The sequence below is a fragment of the Lichenostomus cassidix genome, unplaced genomic scaffold (genome assembly GCF_008360975.1).
Source record: "Lichenostomus cassidix isolate B80296 unplaced genomic scaffold, HeHo_3.0 HiC_scaffold_43, whole genome shotgun sequence".
In the NCBI taxonomy this organism is placed as follows: Eukaryota; Metazoa; Chordata; class Aves; order Passeriformes; family Meliphagidae; genus Lichenostomus; species Lichenostomus cassidix.
In genome coordinates this window covers 1,967,179-1,980,524 of record NW_028147635.1, presented here as the reverse complement: position 1 = coordinate 1,980,524, position 13,346 = coordinate 1,967,179, and the positions used below count along the sequence as shown (strand labels likewise).

Genomic DNA, 13,346 nt, shown 5'->3' with positions numbered 1-13,346 from the left:
GCTGCAAAAAAGAGACCCGCTCGGCTCCCCGCCCCGCTCCACACCTTCCTCACGGATTTATTTGGTAAAACTGCCCAAATCCCCTCCCCGATTCATTTAAACAGCATTATTATCCTTTATTTCCCTGAGAAAAGGTTTAAACTGACCCGGAAAGCGGCGAAATCACGGAGTTTAACCCAAAACAGTGCGCGCGGGAGGCGCCGCCGTCTCGCGGCACCTGCGAGGGGAGAAGGGAGAGAATCAGCGCCGCCCGAGCCTGGCAGCCGCTCGGGAGGCGGAGAAGCGTTATTTCAACAGAAAAGGGTGGGCGACAGTGCGGGACAGCTTCGGCAATTCCCACTATTTCTGATTTTAATCTGTTTTTAACCAAGCCAAGGTCCCTGGCGGGGGTGCACCGTGCGCGGAGGCACCACAATGCCGGGACAATGCGCGGAGTGGAGGAAGCCAGCTCCCCGTCCGACTCTCAAATAGTGAGATCACATTAACGACAGATGCTTTCATCGCGGAAGGATTAGGCACTAAGCCGATAACACCACACACCGCACTTGACTTCAGCTAAAAGGCCGAGAACCGACGCCGGTCACCTCCCGCGCTCCCGGCCGGACCCCGCTCGCCGCACACACAACTCACGGCGACCATTTCTTCGCGCTCCAGCTCTTTCGCAGCTCTTCCCGGGCCCTTTCCCGCTCGCCTGCCCCCCTTTCCGCCCGCGCTGCTGGGGCGCTAAACCTTAAATCCCCCAAAAATTCGTGACCGCGACTCAATTTCCCGTGGTGCCGTTCGCCGGCGAGTTCTTAGATTTGCATAGCCCCACCTATTTCTCCCAGGATGCACCTCGGGCATGAGGTCATGCCGATTTGCATAACCCCGCCCATTTCTCCCAGGATGCACTTCGGGTATGAGGTCATGCCGATTTGCATAACCCCGCCCATTTCTCCCAGGATGCCCTTTGGGCATGAGGTCATGCCGATTTGCATAGCCCCGCCCATTTCTCCCAGGATGCACCTCGGGCATGAGGTCATGCCGATTTGCATAACCCCGCCCATTTCTCCCAGGATGCCCTTCGGGCATGAGGTCATGCCGATTTGCATAACCCCGCCCATTTCTCCCAGGATGCCCTTCGGGCATGAGGTCATGCCGATTTGCATAACCCCGCCCATTTCTCCCAGGATGCCCTTCGGGCATGAGGTCATGCCGATTTGCATAACCCCGCCCATTTCTCCCAGGATGCCCTCGGGCATGAGGTCATGCCGATTTGCATAACCCCGCCCATTTCTCCCAGGATGCACCTCGGGCATGAGGTCATGCCGATTTGCATAACCCCGCCCATTTCTCCCAGGAGGCACCTCGGGCATGAGGTAATGCTAATTTGCATGACCACGCCCTCCTCCCCCAGCCGCCGCAAACCCCGCCCATAGCTTCCTCATTTGCATTTCCCTCACGAGGCGCGGCTCGGGCCCGGCCCGCTCTGCCGGGCGGGTTCGGGACAGCGGGGGTCGGGGGATCCCTCGCCCCTTTCTGGGGCTTTTCGGGGGCGGCAGAGGGACCCTCGGGGCTGCGGTAAGAGCAGGGGAGGGGGGAAATCCCGGGGAGGACACGGGGAACCCCCGAAAATCCCTCAAAATTGTCACATCGCCCCCAAAATTGCTGAGGAAACCGGGGAGGGTCGGGGGGGGGGGGCTTCAGGGAATTTTCCGGCTTTGGGGACTCCCGGGATCTCCTAGGTCACCCCCAGGACCTCCCGGCCGCTGCCGAAGCAGCTCCGATGAGGTTTTGCACCTATTTTACCTCACAAATAAACAAAATCCGTGTTTTCAAAAAGAATCGAGATCTTTATTTGCATCGTAGCAACATCCGCGATCGAAGAGCTGCAAAAAAGAGACCCGCGCGGCTCCCCGCCCCGCTCCTCACCTCCCTCACGGATTTATTTGGTAAAACTGCCCAAATCCCCTCCCCGATTCATTTAAACAACAGTATTATCCTTTATTTCCCTGAGAAAAAGTTTAAACTGACCCGGAAAGCGGCGAAATCACGGAGTTTAACCCAAAAGAGTGCGCGCGGGAGGTGCCGCCGTCTCGCGGCACCTGCGAGGGGAGACGGGAGAGAATCAGCGCCGCCCGAGCCTGGCAGCCGCTCGGGAGGCGGAGAAGCGCTATTACAGCAGAAAAGGGTGGGCGATAGTGCGGGACAGCTTCGGCAATTCCCACTATTTCTGATTTTAATCTGTTTTTAACCAAGCCAAGGTCCCTGGCGGAGGTGCATCGGTCCCAAAGCCAATGCAATACCGGGACGATGCGCGGAGCGGAAAACACAAGCTCCACATCTAACTCCCGAGCCCATAATCCCGCTTAATACAAAGTCCTCACATGGAGACCATATCAGCTATTAAACTGATAAGAACAAATATTCCACTCCATCTTAACCAAAAGGCCGAGAAGCGATGCCAGTCTGCTCCCGCGCTCCCGGCCGCACCCCGCTCGCCTCATGCACAACTCACGGCGACCATTTCTCCGCCCTCCAGCTCTTTCCCAGCTCTTCCCGCGCCAATTCCCGCTCGCCTGCCCCCCTTTCCGCCGCGCTGCTGCGGCGCTGAGCCTCAAATCCCCAAAAATTCGTGACCGCGCCTCAATTTCCCGTGGTGCCGTTTGCTGAGCGCGTTCTTAAATTTGCATAGCCCCGCCCATTTCTCCCAGGATGCACCTCGGGCATGAGGTCATGCCGATTTGCATAACCCCGCCCATTTCTCCCAGGATGCCCTTCGGGCATGAGGTCATGTTGATTTGCATAACCCCGCCCATTTCTCCCAGGATGCACCTCGGGCATGAGGTCATGCCGATTTGCATAACCACGCCCTCCTCCCCCAGCCGCCGCAAACCCCGCCCATAGCCTCCTCATTTGCATTTCCCTCACGAGGCGCGGCTCGGGCCCGGCCCGCTCTGCCGGGCGGGTTCGGGACAGCGGGGGTCGGGGGATTCCTCGCCCCTTTCTGGGGCTTTTCGGGGGCGGCAGAGGGACCCTCGGGGCTGCGGTAAGAGCAGGGGAGGGGGGAAATCCCGGGGAGGACACGGGGAACGCCCGAAAATCCCCCAAAATTGTCGCATCGCCCCCAAAATTGCTGAGGAAACCGGGGAGGGTCGGGGGGGGCTTCAGGGAATTTTCCGGCTTTGGGGACTCCCGGGATCTCCTAGGTCACCCCCAGGACCTCCCGGCCGCTGCCGAAGCGGCTCCGATGAGGTTTTGCACCTATTTTACCTCACAAATAAACAAAATCCGTGTTTTTAAAAAGAATCGAGATCTTTATTTGCATCGTAGAAACATCGGCGATCGAAGAGCTGCAAAAAAAAAGCCGTGCGGCTCCCCGCCCCGCTCCTCGCCTCCTTCACGTGTTTATTTCATAAAACTGCCCCAAATCCCCTCCGAGATTCATTTAAACAACATTAATATCCTCTATTACCCTGATATAAATCGGAAACCCCCTCAGAAAGCGGCGAGATCCCCGAGTTTAACCCAAATAGCACGCAAAAGCACGGCACCCTGCGAGGGGCAGGGAGGAGAGAATCACAGCCGCTCGAGCTTTGTAGCTTCACAGGGGTCGGGAGTGCTGCTGTTTACCTTTAAGTATGGATAATCACGTTCACTTGGATTTAAATGTGTTTTTAACGACCAGAGGTCCCCGGCGGGGTGCACCGTTCCCGGAGGCACCGCAATACCCGAACCACGCGCGGAGCGGAGGGAGCAAGCTCCGGATCCAAGTCCCGAGCCCAAAAATCCTGTAATATAAAGTCCTCCCATCGAGGCCGTATCAGATATTGAACTGATAAGAATAGATACTACACTTGATCTTAGCCAAAAAGGCGAGGAACGATACACAGGGAATTCCAAAGGCGGTCCCCAGCCGCTCTCGCCCCTGACTCGCCCACCGCCCTCGCGTTGTTCCCGAGCTCCTCCCACGCTGCATTCCGCGCTCCCCTGCCCGCGCCTCACAAGCACAGAGCCCTGGAACCCCGCAAATCTCACAGCCACCCTTCCGAGCAGCCCCTTTGTGCTGTGACTGTTGAATCCGCACAGCCCCGCCCCTGGCTCTCCCTCCCGTCCGCATTCGGGTTCCGCCCCGGCAAAGAGGGGGCGCCGGGGGAGGCGCCGGGGGAGGCGCCGGGGGAGGCGCCGGGGGAGGCGCCGGGGGAGGCGCCGGGGGAGGCGCCGGGGGAGGCGCCGGGGGAGGCGCCGGGGGAGGCGCCGGGGGAGGCGCCGGGGGAGCCGCCGGGGGAGGCGCCGGGGGAGGCGCCGGGGGAGGCGCCGGGGGAGGCGCCGGGGGAGGCGCCGGGGGAGGCGCCGGGGGAGGCGCCGGGGGAGGCGCCGGGGGAGGCGCCGGGGGAGGCGCCGGGGGAGGCGCCGGGGGAGGCGCCGGGGGAGGCGCAGGGGGAGGCGCCGGGGGAGGCGCCGGGGGAGGCGCCGGGGGAGGCGCCGGGGGAGGCGCCGGGGGAGGCGCCGGGGGAGGCGCCGGGGGAGGCGCCGGGGGAGGCGCCGGGGGAGGCGCCGGGGGAGGCATTGCGGCCGCGGGGGCGGGCGGGAGCGGAGCCGCAGCTGCCGGTGCGGGTTGTGTCCCTGCGGGCAGCGGCAGCGTGTCTGTGAATCGTCCCCAAAGCCGCCTGCCTTCCCGCGCCCCGCTGAGCCTGCTCGGGTGTCTGTTGTGGGTTTGAGACAGGACCCTTGCCAGGAGGACGCACGAAAAAGGGTAAACAGGCTTTAAGCTTAAAGTTGCAAAAAGTGTTTAATTACTTAACAGAATTGGAGGATAGATGTAAGGTAAAAATATATTTTTTATACATTATTTTGTTCACACCCCTCCCTCCCTCTTACGAACTTATAGTATTCACCCCCTTTCCTCCTCTACAATCCACGAGCCAGGTGGGGGGGGGGGGCAGGGTGTGGGGTCTCTTTTCAGTTTACAGAGCAGATTTTCAAATTTACTCATTACTACAATTTTTCTACTATAAATACTCTTTATCTCTGCTTGTTTTTCTCTCTCTTCAGACAGTTTTCTGCTCTCACCCCTACCCTCTTAAGAAGCAGTCTCTGCACTCACCCCCCCCCGCCCTTTTTTCTCTCTTTGCAAACTAGCAACACAGACAGGGGGCAGGTTGAGGGGTCTTCTGGTTAGTTTAATCAGGAAAAGAGGTTTTCTACTTAGCCAGGGGTCCTTCTCACGAGAGACAGTCCTCTAGGAACTTCTTTGGTGTGGGTCCAATCTCATGAGCAACATCCCGCCCGAATTTTTGTTGTAACATGAGTTTTTTGTCTATAAGGTGCTGTGCAGACTCTCCCGAGCTGAGGTTAGGCTGCTTCTATGCCAGGAGCAAGGCTTATCTCTCTCAGTTAAGGCCTTTTGCAGTTTTAACTCTTAGATGAGACTCCCACTGGTTTACAGTCTTTTTTAGGCATCTACCTCCTCCTCTGGAGAGAGCTGTGGGTGTATTTTTGCATCTTTACAGATTTCATGGGTTGCAGGAGGAATTTCTGACTCCCCCATAGTTTCTATTACGGCTAGCAGAAAGTTTCAGCTCTGGTGCCGGAAGCACTGGAGCACTTCTTTCTCCCCGCTTCTTCACTGACTTTGGCACTTTCTATGCTGTTCTCCCTCACATATTTTCACCTGCACCTCCTCCTCCTCCAACTACAAAGTGAAAGAAGTGCGCGCCTGCTTTGTTTTGACTTTTTTTTAAATATGTTTTCACAGAGGCGTAACTAGCACCTTTAATTGGCCCAAACTTGGCCGGCAGCATGTCTATTACTTTCAGAGCCATCAGAGATTGGCTCTGCTGGACTTGATGTAAAAACTTCCAGAACTTGCACTCAGGACACACAGGAGCCATTTTTGTGCTACACCCCACCCCTCAGACACCTCCCTAGGCCTACTAGAACAGCTTCTGAGGGGCTCAAATTTCTCTTAGATGTTAAAAACACTTCGCTGATGTTTTGGGCCAATCAAAACCACCACAGTGTCCCAGCGGGGTCCTGTCAGGGACAGATCACCTTTGCTTTTTCTAAGGTCTGTGATGAATAGTTTAGAAAAGTGGCAGCGAGATTTTTCGTAATTGTAATTTATTTGCGTTTGAAGTGTGAAGCGTGTGTCATTGTTTTGTGCTTTTTAGCAGTTTCCATGCTAGGATAAATGCAGTGGAAGAAGGCAAATGAAGCCAAGAGGCTGGACTAGGATGCTGCAGGCCCATGACAAGCACAGGTCAGAAAATAATTAAAACCCCAGGTTATAAAAATACCAAAGTAAAAGCCCAAAGGGTATTGTGAGCTGCTAGACTGTGCTCAGAGAAATCCCAAACACCTGTCCTGTTTTCCTATTGTCAGTTGAACATGCAAAAATATAAGAGTTGCCCCAAGGATCCTGTCAGTGGGAGGTGGTCATGGGATAAGCTGTTTTTGAAGGCATTTTCCACACCCTTAAAAGTGTGGATAGGTGTAGCGTTCGGTACGAGCCGGGCTGCAGTTGCATTCCAAAAGGTGTGTTCTTCGGTCACTAAAATTTCTGGGTTTTTGGTTGGTTTTCCTGAAAAATGCCTTGTATCCCTCTGAGCTTTGCTTTGCAAAGCACTGAATGATTTTTATGGTTCTGCAGGGACCTCTGCCTGGAATGTCCTGGGTGTCCCGGTTCAGCTGCCTAGGGTGGCACGAAGGTGGTGCTGAAGATGCCAATCATCACCGGCCTGGATAAATTTTGGCTGCAGGAGCTGCCAGCAGCAGGCTGTTCAGAGCCAGAGCTTGCCAGGATGGCAAGACTGTCATTGTTGCAGTCCCCAAAGCAGTATCCAACGTGAGTAGTTGCAGAGCTCTCTAAAAGAAGTGTGCCATTTGTTACGGTTTTGGGCCCAGTGGGTCTAAGGTGGCTTTTATTAAACTGGAGAGCTGGATTTTTTAGTCCTGCTGAGAGAGTTCAGCGTCACCTTATGAAGCAAGGAAAAGCTGCGTGGTAAGCGCAGGCTGATGCAATTTATTTTCGCTTATTACTCCCCATGATTCCTTTAATAAATAAACTCCCAATGAAAAGTGTGAATGTGTTAATTATTTCTCTGTTTGATCAGCAATAGAATGCATTAGTAAACATTTGTGGGAGAGGCATGGGGAGCAGCAGAAGGGAGAAGGGTGTGGGAGACAGAGCCCGGTCCCAAGGTGGGTTGCTGGCGGTGGCATAGGAGGGGATGTCAGAGAGATACAGGTAAATGTGTACAGGGTGCAGAGCCCCAGGGTAGTGCCTCTGCTGGGGGAGTGAGAGCATGTCCAGGATAGGTGGGGTATGGAGCGGTGAGCCCTAACCGGGATGGGGGGTGAACCCATGGGCCACGGGCAGAGTCCTGGCTACTGTGTGAATTGTTACCACACAAGGTTAGTGGAGCCGAAGGTCACCCCAGGAGAGGTGCAGCCCCCAGTCCCTATTGCTGAGTCCCACCACAGGCTTACAAAACCAGGATTTGGGCTCCAGAGCTGACAGGTGTCGTGTTGTCCAGGGCAGCACTTGGCACCACAGGGCTGTAGGGGGCTGTGGAGCGGGTGGGGGGCCATGGCCCGTTAGCTGAAAGGAAGGATGAGTGAGAGGTATTGAGGGCAGTTGGTGATGCAGCCGTCTGCATCCCAGAGTCCCATCCAAACCTACCGCTTTCAGAGTGTGCCTAAGAACATCTGCCATGTAATCTTGTGCCTGCAGGAGGAATTTTTGCCAGGGCAGCTGTGTCTAACCCCAAGGTGAACCTATATCCCATACGGGCCTAGGTAGGATCTGGGCTGGTGACAGCCGTGGTATAGTTGCCCGTGATCCCCCAGAACCCAGATTTGAGGTCAGAATTTGCAATTTTTGTAATGTAAGAAGGGGTAGCACCAAAGCCAGAAGTTTTTAAAAGTTCAAAGTGTGTCTGTTCAGCATTGAAATGGATACATACTTGATCAGGAGAGTTTTTTAATGTATTTTGTTAGATTTTACAGACATGGGGAATTTCTTTGAAGGCATAGAATTTCATTTATTTAGTGTATTGTTTGTATGAATACCCGGAGGTTTTCTACAGCTACAGAGCGGCATCTCGCGTCTGGATTTTGTTCCACGGTGAGCCAGAGGGAGAAGCAGCACTTCCCAAATTCTTCTGGAGCAGTGGTAATTGCAGTCCTTTAAACATGCATTAAAAAGGCAACATGTGAAATGGGAAGAGCAATTAGGAAAAGAGGAAAAAGAAATGTTGAGCTAGGGAGGTGTTGTCATTTTTCTGCTGTTCCTTTATGACAGTGATCTTGTAGGCAGTAAGAAAAGTATTAGGATTTGAATAACGGAGGGTATGAAATGGAGCTAAAGTGTAGGTAAGGAAAGGAAAATGTTATTGTAAAATCTTCCTTGGGGCACCATGCAGATGAGGCAGAGAGAGAAAGAGTAATGTGTGTCCTGCATAAGCTTGTCCATGCAAGGCCAAAGCAGATAGAAGATTTTAAAGTGCAAACACAAGTGTTGTGTATATAAATGAACCAATTAAAGAGCTTAACTTATAAGGCAGGATGATATATAGGACAAAATGTAAAAAAAGAATAAATAGATCTATTAGCTGTTCTGTACAAAGTCTAATCAGATATTAGATATTAATGTAAAGAGAGGTTTGATATGAGTAGATGTGTAAGGTTAGAGTGTAGAAGTCTGACGTAATATTGAATTGTCAAAATATACAAGTTGAACATTGTAAATATGTGGCTTGTGTCTTAGGAGAGGTTCCGTAAGTGTCAATGGATTTGTAAGTATTTTCTCTATAATAAGTGCAAATAGATATAATGTAAATAGATGAGTGTAAGTATATAAAAGTTTAGGGGGTGGGAATAAGAAAACAGTTTTGAGAAAAGGTTTCGTTGTATCGCTTCATAAATAGTGGAAGATTTCCGTTTCTCAGAAGGTCCAAACAGTAGAATGTTTTTCATAGAGCGCACAGACCGATGCAGCCAGAATCCAAAAGTGTGCAGATTGTCAGGGGCATAAAGAAAATCCAAAAGCCATAATTTTCATGTTGAGGAAAAGCACTGGAGCGTCCTCACATGTAGAATTTTGAAAAAGCAACCTCCTTGTCTGGAAATTTCACATTCTAGATACGGAAAAAAGCACCAGGCTGCCAAACACAGCAGGGTGTGGTGACAGTCGGTCAGTTTGGAGGTATGGCCGTGGGTGATCTGGTGCTGGGGCAGTTAGACAGCAGGGTGTGGTGACAGTGGGTCAGTTTGGAGGTACGGTCGTGGGTGACCCGGCGCCAGGTCAGTTAGCCAGAGCGCTTTGATTATCGTGGGTGCATCTGCTGCCACCGGTTACCTGGGGAGTTCCACTGCTGCTGGGGAGTTCCACTGCTGCTGTCATTGCCACCACGGGCCTTGGCCTCGTCCTGGCTCAGAGGTCGTTCTTCCTGGCTTTTCTTTGCCGCCTCCCCAAAGTGCTGCTGCCTCCCTCTCCACCCTGCCCTGCTGTGGCCAGCTGCAGCGTGCAGAGGGTGTTGTGGCTGTGCTCTGCCGGGTTCCCTGTGTGGAAGCAGAGAAGCTGCAGTGGTGGCAGCATCAGTCCTTGCAGGAGATGCTGCATTCATTGGGGTCAAGTGGCTGTCTTGACAGGGGTGAAGATTCTTGAGAGCTCTTATGCTGTCAGGTACTCCCCAGAGCGTGTCCTCGAGGTAGAGCAAAGGAGATGTGGCCACGGTCATTGCTGTGGGGGAAGAAGAGATTTGATGTGGTTATTGTCCTCGCTTCCTTTAATATCAGTAGTGCAGTATTTCTATAGATGTGGTGTCCTGAAGCAGGAGTTACAGGTGTTGTTGTGGGTAGTGAATAATTGAAATGAATGTAAAGAATGGATTGTTATGATTGCTATCAGTATAGCTTGGTGTTCTTAGTCCCACAGCAGGTTTGTAAAAGGTTCAAACAGTCCTTTTTTTTTCCCAGAAAACCTGACTGAGTGGAGTGAGGTAACACAGAGGCGATATAGTGTATCTTGAGGCTCGTTATGAAGTGTTGTCAGATGGTTTTTACGATGTGAGGAGGCATTTGCCACGGTGTGCAGGTCAGAAGGGTGGAAAAGTTTGTTACGTGTGTAAAAGAGGCACCGTTTGCAGCCAGGTTCCAAATGTGGTATTGTACCTGAAAAGTGTGCATGCTGCAGGAATCCTGTCAGATGAAAGGTGTAAAGAAGCAGAGCTCTGTGTGCACTTGGATTCCTCCAAACTGCCTATCTTACACGAGAGTGGTGATGTGCCATTCCCATGGAAAAGAGCCATTGTTGCCCCCAGGTTCCCATGGGGAAATGTGGGATTTTGTATTGTAAAGCTGTGCAAATGTCAGGATTTGTGCCAGACAGAAGCTGCTAGGAGGTCGGCCTGAGGCTGGCCTTGGACTCCTGGGTGTGTTGTGCCCAGTGTGTGCTAGCTGTTGAAAAGAGGCAGTGGTTTGAGCCAGGTTTGATCAGCAGGAAGAGGGAGGGAGATCACACTTATGAGCAATGATGAAAACCTTTTCAGGGAAGAGATGTCAGAGTCCTATTTCAAAGAATAAGTATCTTGTGTGGCTTACGTGGCAAATAAGAAAAATAGATGAAGGACGTCTTGCCACTGAATTCTAAAGAAGTCAACAGTGAAGGTGCTGACATATAAACCTGAGTTTTCTCCCTAGGTTTTGAGAAGGATCCCTGTCAGACTGCAGCATCTCAGGCTAACCTAATACCAGAACTGTGGTGACCAGAGAGGTGTTAATTGCATAAAGGGAAGCAAAGTATTGCTCATATGTTTTGGTCACAGTGACATGAGTTCATCCACACCAAACAGTTCTATCAGAAGCGTGGCCTGGGCTGCCCACATGTTCAGATGGAACAATTGTACAACCACCACCTGCAAATGTTCCCTTTGGGATAATATTTTTTAAACTTTTTTTACTTTTTTTTTTACTTGCTTCTCTCTGATCTGGCCGAATGGTACAGTGAGTGGAACAGAGGCTGAGAATCGGCCACCATGTGAGCTGTGTGGCATTTCCTACTGTGGTTGAAGTAAACCTTCTGAACCATATTTCAGTGTGTCATACAGGGAACAGGGGAGGATGGTTATTGCAGTTATTGTTTCCTCAGCAACATGAGATATGTTATTCCTTTAACATGGCATTGAAAGAGTTAGCAAAACTATTTTTTTTTCTCTTAGGCCATTTGAAAGCCAAATTTCTGTACATGGATAATTGATGAGGTGCAGTTCTGTAAGGCTCATGTAACGGAGCCTTACGAATCAGAATTAATCCTGAAGTGTATTTCTGCAGGCTATGCACGTGGTATGCAGTTCACACACAGGTAATAAGCATGTGCAGGTATAAGGCTAAGCACCTTATGTACTGTCCAGTATTAGATAAAATATTTGGAGACATGTGTACCAGTTTTGAGGTCAGCATAGCCACATTTGTAATGTAGGAAGTGGTAGCAACATCATCCAAACCCTGAAGTTTTCAAGAGTTTAAAGCGATGCTGTTCTGTATTGAAATTGATACAGACTTGATGTGCCAATATTTCTATGTATGAACCCAGATTTGCAAAGCATGGGAACTGTTCTCCAAGGGAAAGTATTTCATGAATTTTTTCTACTCTTTCTAGCCATACCTGGTGGTTTGTGCACCGATGGACCGGCACCTTCCGACTGGATTCCGTGCTCTGATGAGCAAGGTAGGGAAGCAGCAGTTCACAAGTCCTTCTGCAGCAGTGAGAATTGCAGGCCCTTAAAGGTGCATGGAAAAGAGCAGCTATGAGATGGGAAGAGCAAATAGATAAAGAGTGAAAAACAACATCTTGAGCTAGGGAAGTTCTACAATTTTTCTGTTGTCCATTTATGATTGTGCTCTTCCACGTACTAGAAAAAGTTTCAGGATGTAAAGAATTTAGAGAATGAAATGGAAATGAAATAGAGGGTATCAAAGCAAAAAGGCCCTGCTAAATATTCTTTGGGAAACTATGGCCATGAATGAGAGAGAGAAAGAACAAGGAGTTTCCTGAATGAATTTACAGAAAACAAATCCCAGTGCCTCTTTCTAGGTAAGTGTGGACATTGGCTATGTTGTAAAAGAGGAACTGTAATTTTCAGAAGTATGCAGAGGTATGAATAAAAAGCTCTAACCAAGTGCAAAATGTCAGAGGATACAGGCTTCCAAGCTTCCCTCAGGTGCAGTTTTCTGTGCTTGGTACCAGCAAGCCAGGGAAGAGGGAAAGAACTTTGAGTTTTTTTTTCCTTAGGGAAGGACATGTGTCCAGGTGCCTGCAGTGCATTGTTGCTTCAGAAGTGTCGTTTTTGAGCCTCACTATCAGTAAGAAGTAATTGTTCACGTGTTGTTGCTGGAGTAGCTGAAGCATGTTCCGTAATTACCAAATGCAGGCAAGCCAGCTCTTGCAGGAATATTGAAAAGATCATCTGCCTTGCAGCAAAGCTGTTGTCTACCTTTCTGGGTGGACATTTATAGCCAATGCCCAGTACACAGTGCCTTCCGAATATAGTTATGAAAATGAAGGAGATGACCTAGATAGATAGTAAAAAGGAAGTGTTGCATTGAAGAAAGGATAATTGAAGAAAGCACCCACCTTTCATGTGGATCATCACAGAGCTGTAGCCACAATGTCAGGCCTGTAAGAATTTCTTGCCAAGAGTCAGAATGGAGTTCAGAAGTGCTGTAGAAGCAGGTGGTTTGACTTGCTAAAGAAGAGAAAGAAATGATATGAATTTACCCAATGTGGAAGGCTTTGTACATTTTTTTTCTTTTTGCAGGTATTAATGTAGTGTCCTGCAACAAGAAAAAAAGGGTAGGGAGGGGTCAGGCAATAAATGTGTTTTGGGTTAATGATACAACTTTTTTTTTTTTTGAGAGTGAAGGGTTTTGATATTTTTTTTTTTATTTTTAATAGAATTTTTTAGATGGAAGTGAAGAAAAAATTATTTATTTAATAAAATTACGCAGAGTGTTTTATAAGGCACAGGGGAAGGGAAAAAAATAAGGTGAAAGGTAGTTATTTAATTTGATTAAAAAGTGGTTTTTTTAGACATAGTTTTTTTTTTTTTTTTTTGTTCCCCACCCGGGGCCAGGTGGAGTTTTTTTGGAGAGTTTTGTTGTTTTTTGGGTTTTTTGGGTGTTTGGGTGGTAAAGTAGATTGAAGAGAAGGGGTTTAAATGAGGAAAAAGAAGAAGAATGGAAAAAATGGGAATAGAGTTTATTTTGATTTTTGTTTAGTATGTAGTTTTTGCTGGGTGATGAATTTTTTTTTGGAGTAAGGTTTGGAGAAAATGTTTTTAAAATAACTTGTGGTTTTTTTTGTG

The 13,346-nt window shown here is 50.1% G+C and overlaps 1 protein-coding gene, 1 long non-coding RNA gene and 2 other non-coding genes across 5 annotated transcripts in view; 2 read left to right on the top strand and 2 right to left on the bottom strand.

The window, feature by feature from the left end:
• The window catches only part of LOC146421112 (uncharacterized), a 382,384-nt gene that overhangs the window by 39,850 nt on the left and 329,188 nt on the right, over window positions 1–13,346 (top strand). The gene's annotated exons all lie outside the window — the stretch shown is intronic.
• On the bottom strand, window positions 2,252–2,442 carry LOC146421126 (U2 spliceosomal RNA). Its single transcript, XR_014848829.1, has one exon. It is a non-coding gene; the product is annotated as a U2 spliceosomal RNA (small nuclear RNA).
• On the top strand, window positions 2,939–7,062 carry LOC146421124 (uncharacterized). 2 transcript variants are annotated; one of them, XR_014848779.1, is made up of 3 exons: window positions 2,939–3,028; window positions 6,153–6,241; window positions 6,632–7,062. It is a non-coding gene; the product is annotated as an uncharacterized LOC146421124 (long non-coding RNA). The 2 variants fall into 2 exon arrangements; XR_014848778.1 differs by lacking the exon at window positions 2,939–3,028 and having other exon boundaries at window positions 6,019–6,241.
• On the bottom strand, window positions 3,677–3,866 carry LOC146421125 (U2 spliceosomal RNA). The gene has a single exon (XR_014848827.1). It is a non-coding gene; the product is annotated as a U2 spliceosomal RNA (small nuclear RNA).